Here is a 7,677-nt window from a genome sequence, read left to right as displayed (position 1 = left end):
AATAGCTACCAGTGTGGTTAAGTGTACTGTTGTAGTGTATTATAATCCTTCTTGTCATGTGTTTTTCTTTAAAGATAACAAATATTCTTTATTAATTGATGAAAAAGTGACTGAACTATTCCTCCCTGGTTTGCATATCTTTTCTCACAGTATATCACATTTAAAATATACACCAGTAATAACCTGTATTCAAAGTTACCCTTTTACATTTTGGGATATCCTAGCATTTAACGTCAGCAGGATTCTTAATACTACTAGTTCATCATTTAAGTACTTCAAATCCTCTTTCAAGTGTTCTACTTCCTGTGAGTGATATTCCAGTGTTCTCATTAGTTCTCATTTTTTCTTATAAACATATCTTTCGTACGTGAAAGTTGATTCTCTAAACTGATCAGTTTTTCCTTAGCAGTGTACAATTTCTCTGTGCTATTGTTCAAGCTCACTTCTGTAATTCTGCTTCAGCTAATTGTTTTTGGGACTCCACATGCTCTTTTGTGATAACTTCTATTTTATCATGCCGTTCTGGGTTCCTGATTTTTATCTCTTCATATACTCACCTTGGAAATGTATGTTTTTGTTTCAAGCTTTTCTCCAAATGTCCAAAGATCTTCTTCAGCCCTGTAGTCTTTTTCTTGTACCTCTGACAACAAAATCTGCTTGTTCAGATCTTGAACAGTTTGGCTCATTGACTACTTTAACATCTCATGCTTTTCTAAGGGTATGTACTCAGCCTGAATCTTGAGTTTCAAATTTTCCAAGTCAGACCTGATACAAGCATTTTTCAAACCTTGTTTCATTTTCCTTTTGCAGGGATTATTTATTTTGGGATTTATCAGATACCTTTCCATCAACCACAGCCTGCTGCCTGTTCTACACTGCCACTTGCTGTTACACGCCAGGTAATGTGTCGGGATTGCCAAATGATATATATATTTTTTTTTTAATTTAGAGTACCCAATTAATTTTTTCCAATTAAGGGGCAATTTAGCGTGTTCAATCCACCTACCTTGTACATCTTTGGGTTGTGGGGGCGAAACCCACGCAAACACGGGGAGAATGTACAAACTCCACACGGACAGTGACCCAGAGCCGGGATCGAACCTGGGACCTCAGCGCCGTGAAACTGCAGTGCTAACCCACTGAGCCACCGTGCTGCCCTATGATATATATTTTTGAGACTTTCAGTAAGTGCCCTGCCTCTGTAGTGCCCTGATGTGGAAACCTGAGCATTGTCTTTCCATTTTGGTGCTTTACAGGGGGCCCTCTGTGCTTCTTTTTAGGCTCTATGTACTCCATGAATTGAAGTTTCATCTATTTGTCAAAGGCTTTTACTGTTTCAAATAAGCTGGTGAAGGAACACTTCATTAGGATTATTTCATCAGCAAGTTCACCAAAGTTGTCTAAAAAGACTTTTCAGACTTTCTACTTAGATCTACTCTGGTCGTTGTTTTTCTAAAAAATTGTTTCGCCAGGACATCTAATTTTTCATTAGGTTTGTCCCTTGGATGAGTCCAAACTGATCTGCTTCGTTGGATTTTTGATCCATGTTGAAAATTTTAATGTGTCATTCCAGCTTTAAGAAATTACTGAAATTCAAGCTGGCACCACCATTTGAAGACAAAGGTTTTTTCCCATGCTTACTAGTTTTTTCAGGCTCCCACTATACTGTCACTTGCACTCAGCCTTGAACAAATGTAAGCAATGGCTTCTTGAGTCAACTAGCTACAGACATCTCAATTTCAGCGTTATGCTTTGGGGGTCATAAGAGCTGTCTCTATCCTAGCTTGCACATATAGCTCTATCCAACATTGGGCTGACCACAAGCTGTGAGTCATGTGTTATTGATCAGAACCAGAACCCCAATTCTGGTTAAGATCTTTGTTGGAGAATGAGAAGAAGTAGCAAAGAATACAATTGATAGCAGAAATGACTGAGAGACAAATGAGAAGGAAGACGTTGCCCAGGAGGCCATACTCACAGAAGGTCTTCGGGGGCATTCCTCATACCTCACTTTACTGAGGATCTATGTTTCAGCCACGTTTGCTTCATCAGCAGAGAACCATTGTGCTATGTCAGCTTCTCCAACCACAGGTGGAACCTTAAACCAGGGCATGTTTGGCATTGTTTCTGGCTATCTGGGTTAGAACAAAGAACAACTCCGCACAGACAGTGACACAGCGGGGAATCGAACCTGGGACCCTGGCGCTGTGAAGCCAGTGGTATCCACTTGTGCTACCGTGCTGCCTGTCACTGTGCTTACCTCATATCTGTCCGGATTATAGAATCATAGAATTTACAGTGCAGAAGGAGGCCATTCAGCCCATCGAGTCTGCACCGGCTCTTGGAAAGAGCACCCTACCAAGGTCAACAACTCCATCCTATCCCCATAACCCAGTAAACCCACCCAATACTAAGGGCAATTTTGGACACTGAGGGCAATTTATCATGGCAAATCCACCTAATCTGCACATCTTTGGACTGTGGGAGGAAACCGGAGCACCCGGAGGAAATCCACGCACACACAGGGAGGATGTGCAGACTCTGCACAGACAGTGACCCAAGCCGGAATCGAACCTGGGACCCTGGAGCTGTGCTATCCACAATGCTACAGTGCTGCATTTCTATGCCCAAGACTCTAACATATGTCCTGCTGTATCCTCTGACTATCCTCAACACTATCTGCCACTCTACCAACCTTGGTGTCATCCACTACTTTTGACCTTAATATTCCGTTTCCACGTGTTTTCGCTGTACAATTGGAAAACAATGCTTTACTTCTCCACCAATCCTTGTTACATTAAGCTGCATCCATACTAATGCCTTGTCCAATTTTTGGCAGTCCTCAATCCATGACACGCCAAGCTCTCTGTTCAGGCTTTTCATGTGTCAAATTACCACTGCCCCCTATTAGGTAACAATGACAGACGGAGAGGTCTGTAAAGAATATGAATTGTTCTTTTTAGCATATCCTCTGTGCAGCAAAACTGGAAAATTACCTGGATGAATGCAGCTCCAACAATACTCAAGAAGCTTGATACCATCGAGGACAAAGCAGCTGGTTTGAACAGTCACCGCCTCAAACGTTTACTCCATCCAGCGCTGGTGCACAGTGACAGCAGTATGTACCATATACAAGATGGACTGCAGCAACTTGCCAAGGCTTCTTCAATAGCACCTTTCAAAGCCCTGATCCTCATCACTCAGACGGACAGGGCTTCAGATGTATGGGAATATGACCAGCTGCAAGTTCCCCATCTCAGCCAGACAGAACTTTGACCTGGAACTATATCCTCGTTCCTTCACTGTCGCAGGTTCAAGACCTAGAACTCCCTTCCTAATAACACTCTGGGTGATCTTATACCAGATGGACTGTAGTGGTTCAAAAAGGCAGCTCATTACGACCTTCTACAAGGAAATTAAGGTTAGGCAACAAAAGCTGACCTTTCCCACAATACACACATCCCATGAAATATTTTTCTTAAAGTTTTATTCTTCCTCTGTAAATCTTCCTTGATGTCTTGGGGCTGAGAGATGAAGAAACACTTGCTTCTGCTTCAAACTCTTTCAAAGGTTAGCAACATGGGACTGATTTTATCTGATACATTCCAGCATGATATACTCAGAGGATCAGGAAACACAGGTGTTGAACTTATTGAACCAGCCTTCATTTATTCGTTCAGTTTGGCTCTTTTACGATTCATACAGAACTTCTTTCCTATTTGTCGAAATAATTTCTTCAAAAACCTGCCACCTATTTTAATATTTATATGGAATCATTGAAAGGAGATGATTCACGTGGCAATATAATTATTCTGAACATTTTTTAGTTTATCTATATCCTTCCATAGAATTTATTATTCTCTATGTTAGTGTACACACATTTTTATGGATATATAATTTTTATCATAACTTCTTTGACCAAGTGCTATGCAAACACTTATTATGGGGAGCTACATGATAAACGTTGCATTTCCGTGAAAATCTTTTTGCCTTTGATGCCCAAAACCCTCTAATAAGGCTGTTGTAGAGTTGGTATTTCAGTAGATTTTAATGACATCACTAGTCTTTCTCATAAGTTGGTCCCATATCCCCTGACAGGAGTTAACCTTTCCTGCATAATACCTGTTCATACAATGTTACCCAAGGGAATGTTAAGAATGAAATCCCTCAATGAACAAGTTTGGTGAGTCCAATGTGCATATTGTCCTATGCATATTACTCATATCTTTCAGAATGGACTCGGTAGCATGAGACAAGCCTAATGCTCAACCAAAAGTATGTTTTTTCTTTGACATGCAAGGTACGAATGAGCTGGAAACCCTGGAAATGTTACATCTGGTGGTAGCTGGCAAGCAGGTTGTAAGTGAGGCCCCAGAGTAAAGCTAGTCTGAGCCTCAAACGATGGCATTGAGTAAGTTTGACCCACACCGTGCCTCCTATTTGCTGGAATCCTGCTCCAGTTTAGAAGTTCCTCCGGTCCCTTTACAAATGCAGCCTCACTCCAAGGTCAGCAAAGAGAAGTTAGAGCCAACCTTCTGCCCTGTAAAGAGCATGAGAGAATTGTGCAGGAATGGAGGAAAACTTGTATTTTAATGAGGGTTATTTTCAAACTGATGGAAGTGTCTGCAAGAGTTTTCTTATGATAGCAAATCAGTATTTCAAAAAGCTGTATCATAAGATGTGCAGGTTGAGTGGCTTGGCCATGCTAAAATTGCCCCTAAGTGTCCAAAGGTGTGCAGGTTCGGTGCGATACAGGGATAGGGTGGGGGAATGGGCTAGGTGGGGTGCTCTTTCAGATGGTCTGTCCAGACTCGATGGGCCAAATGGTCACCTTTTGCACTGTAAGGATTTTATGGTTCTATTTCCGGGTGGGAGAATGGAGGTGAATTTTCCAACTCATTGTGGGCAGTACCTTCAGAAATCAACAAGTTAATAACTGAAATTTTTAAGTCCAAAACCATTGCAATATCAGAAGGACTTTTAACAGCCACAAGATGGGGAGGTGGTGCTATAGTGGTGTTGTCACTGGACTGGTAATCCAGACCCCAGAGTAATGCTCTGGGACGCTGGTTTGAATCCCACCATGGCAGATGATGGAATTGAATTATTTTTTTAAATGTGTAATTGAAAGGCTAATGATGACCATGAATCCTGTGTGGTTCACTAATACAGATTTCTGCTGTCTTCACCTGATCTGGCCTACATGTGACTCCAGACCCACAGCAATGCTGTTGACTCTTCAATACCCTCTGAACAATTAGGGATGGATAAAGCCGAGGTAGTGATGCCCACTTCCCATAAAAGGATTTCCAAAAATGCCATAAATTATTCCACGAGAAACAGAGTCTTCCTATTGTGGTTGTGAATAACCATGGAATAATGATTTGTTTCACATTATCTTGTAGCCTAAGATTATTAGGAGCTAGTTAATTAAAATATTAGATATGGAAAAGAAATCAAAAGGAAAGGAATAATGTCACTGTGTAATTATAACTAATTGAAAATTTTCCTCTGGCTAACCTTCTGCTTCTCTGCAAATAGTTACAATGTAAAAATAGGAAAATGAAAGATGAAGAAAGGATTTGGCAAATTCTCCAATATAAACGACGTCATCGGAAATCACGCTGGGAACAACTTCAGAAACCTGAATTTAATTCTGTCACCAAGCATTTTCACTGGGTCAGATTATGATAGATCCAGAATGCCACCTAGATGGTGCATGCTGTTGTCGACGCACAGATTGACTAGCAACTTGTGACGAGGAAGAGATACCCCATTGATTGTGATTCGTCACAAGTAGACGGATGATTTGCGTTGCCCCCTCTTAAACTTTGCAAAAAAGCTCAACCTTAACCTCCGCCTGATGTGGAGATGGCGGCGATGGACTGGGGTGAGCACAGTAAGAAGTCTTACAACACCAGGTTAAAGTCCAACAGGTTTGTTTCAAACACGAGCTTTCGGAGCACCTGAGGAAGGAGCAGTGCTCCGAAAGCTCGTGTTTGAAACAAACCTGTTGGACTTTAACCTGGTGGTGTAAGACTTCTTACTAACCTCCACATGACCTCGGTGAGGTTGCTGCCTTTTTACATTAATTGAACATTAACCTTGTCATCGATGGCTAAGTCAAGTAATTATCAATATGAGTAATCGTTTGACAATGTGATCATTTTTAGTATGAACTAATCACCCTCTGTTGTCCAGTAATTGCATGGAGCCCCATTCCTTTTGAAAGTTGCTTGCGGGGAGTTTAAAAATATTAACCTTTACCATTTTTTTTGTCTTTCCTTTTTAATCACTTTTCCCGCCCTCCCTCAAAATAGTCTTTCTCTATTTGCATTTCTCCTTCGAGCACTGATTGGATATTGAATTCAACCACTCTGATTCAACCCCTTTCAGAGTCTTTCCTCTGTTTATTTTGTCTTAAATCTAATTTGTTAAAGAGCTGCTTGCCCTGTTGTTTACCATGCTGCCCTGTTTCACTCACTACACTGTGATCAGTGATGTACCTGACTATTGTTTGGTGTTGGGTTTAAATGGTCAAATTGTTTTCTGATTATTATGCTAGTCAAACATCCAAAATTCCAGTATGCTCTAGAAGTAGTCAATTTTGAATATTATCACAATATTCATTCCCATTGTAGACCTATCTCATTGACATCCTTACACAGAACTAGAAGAATACGGTCACTTTGCATATGACACAAAGAAATGGAGGGTGCATGGTAACACAGTGGTTAGCCCTGCTGCCTCACAATGCCAGGGATCTGGGTACAATTCCGGCCTTGGGTGACTGCTGGAGTTTGCACATTCTCCCTGTGTCTGTGTGGGTTCCCCTCCACAGTCCAAAGATGTGAAGGTTAGGTGGGTTGGCCATAATCAAAGCATGGGGTTAAGGGGATAGAGTGGGGATGTGGGCTTATATAGAGTGATCTTTCGGAGGCTTGGTCCAGACTCAATGGGCCAAGTGGCCTCCTTCTGCACTGTAGGGATTCTATAGAACAAATGCTTTTTTCAAGAAAGAAGCAAATACATTAGAACAATTGCTTATCAAAAAGAGGCAACTTTTCAGCTGTTCTGAATAAAAATAATGGAGATAGAGAGAATTGTTCTTGAGAGATATATAATACCAGTTATTACCCTCTGCGCAAGTTGTACTGAAAGTATATCAGCATTCACACCCACACATTTTCATTTATTTAGCTGTCATTTCATAAAAGCACAAGCTACTTACATCTTTCAGGAATTGTACTAGAAACATAAAATATATAGCAAGATATTATTTTTTAAACTTTATTGCAAGAAAACGATTATTTAAGAATTGCCCTATAGTTCATTGTAATAATTATCAGAAATATACAGGCAGAAACATTTTTATATGTCATATGACAGAAAATATGCATAAGTTTTGAAAGCTTTTTTATTTCAAAGGGATTGGGATGGACCTTGATATATTGGGTTCAGCAGATTGATTATGTAATGTCAGTAACTTTGAGGTCATAGTGCCAGGATCTGTCCTGGTAATATTCATGGGTCATATTAAATTAACTTGAAATTGGCTGCCTTCTGGGCCGTGATTCTCCCAAAGGGAGACATGTCGGAGTGATCTTGCGGGGCGGCGGAGGGAAAAGAGTGCGTCTTTCAGAGACGCCGGCCCGACGATTGGTGGGCACCGATTGC

Source organism: Scyliorhinus canicula, chromosome 15 (genome assembly GCF_902713615.1).
Source record: "Scyliorhinus canicula chromosome 15, sScyCan1.1, whole genome shotgun sequence".
NCBI lineage: Eukaryota > Metazoa > Chordata > Chondrichthyes > Carcharhiniformes > Scyliorhinidae > Scyliorhinus > Scyliorhinus canicula.
Note: the sequence above shows the minus strand (reverse complement) of the source record.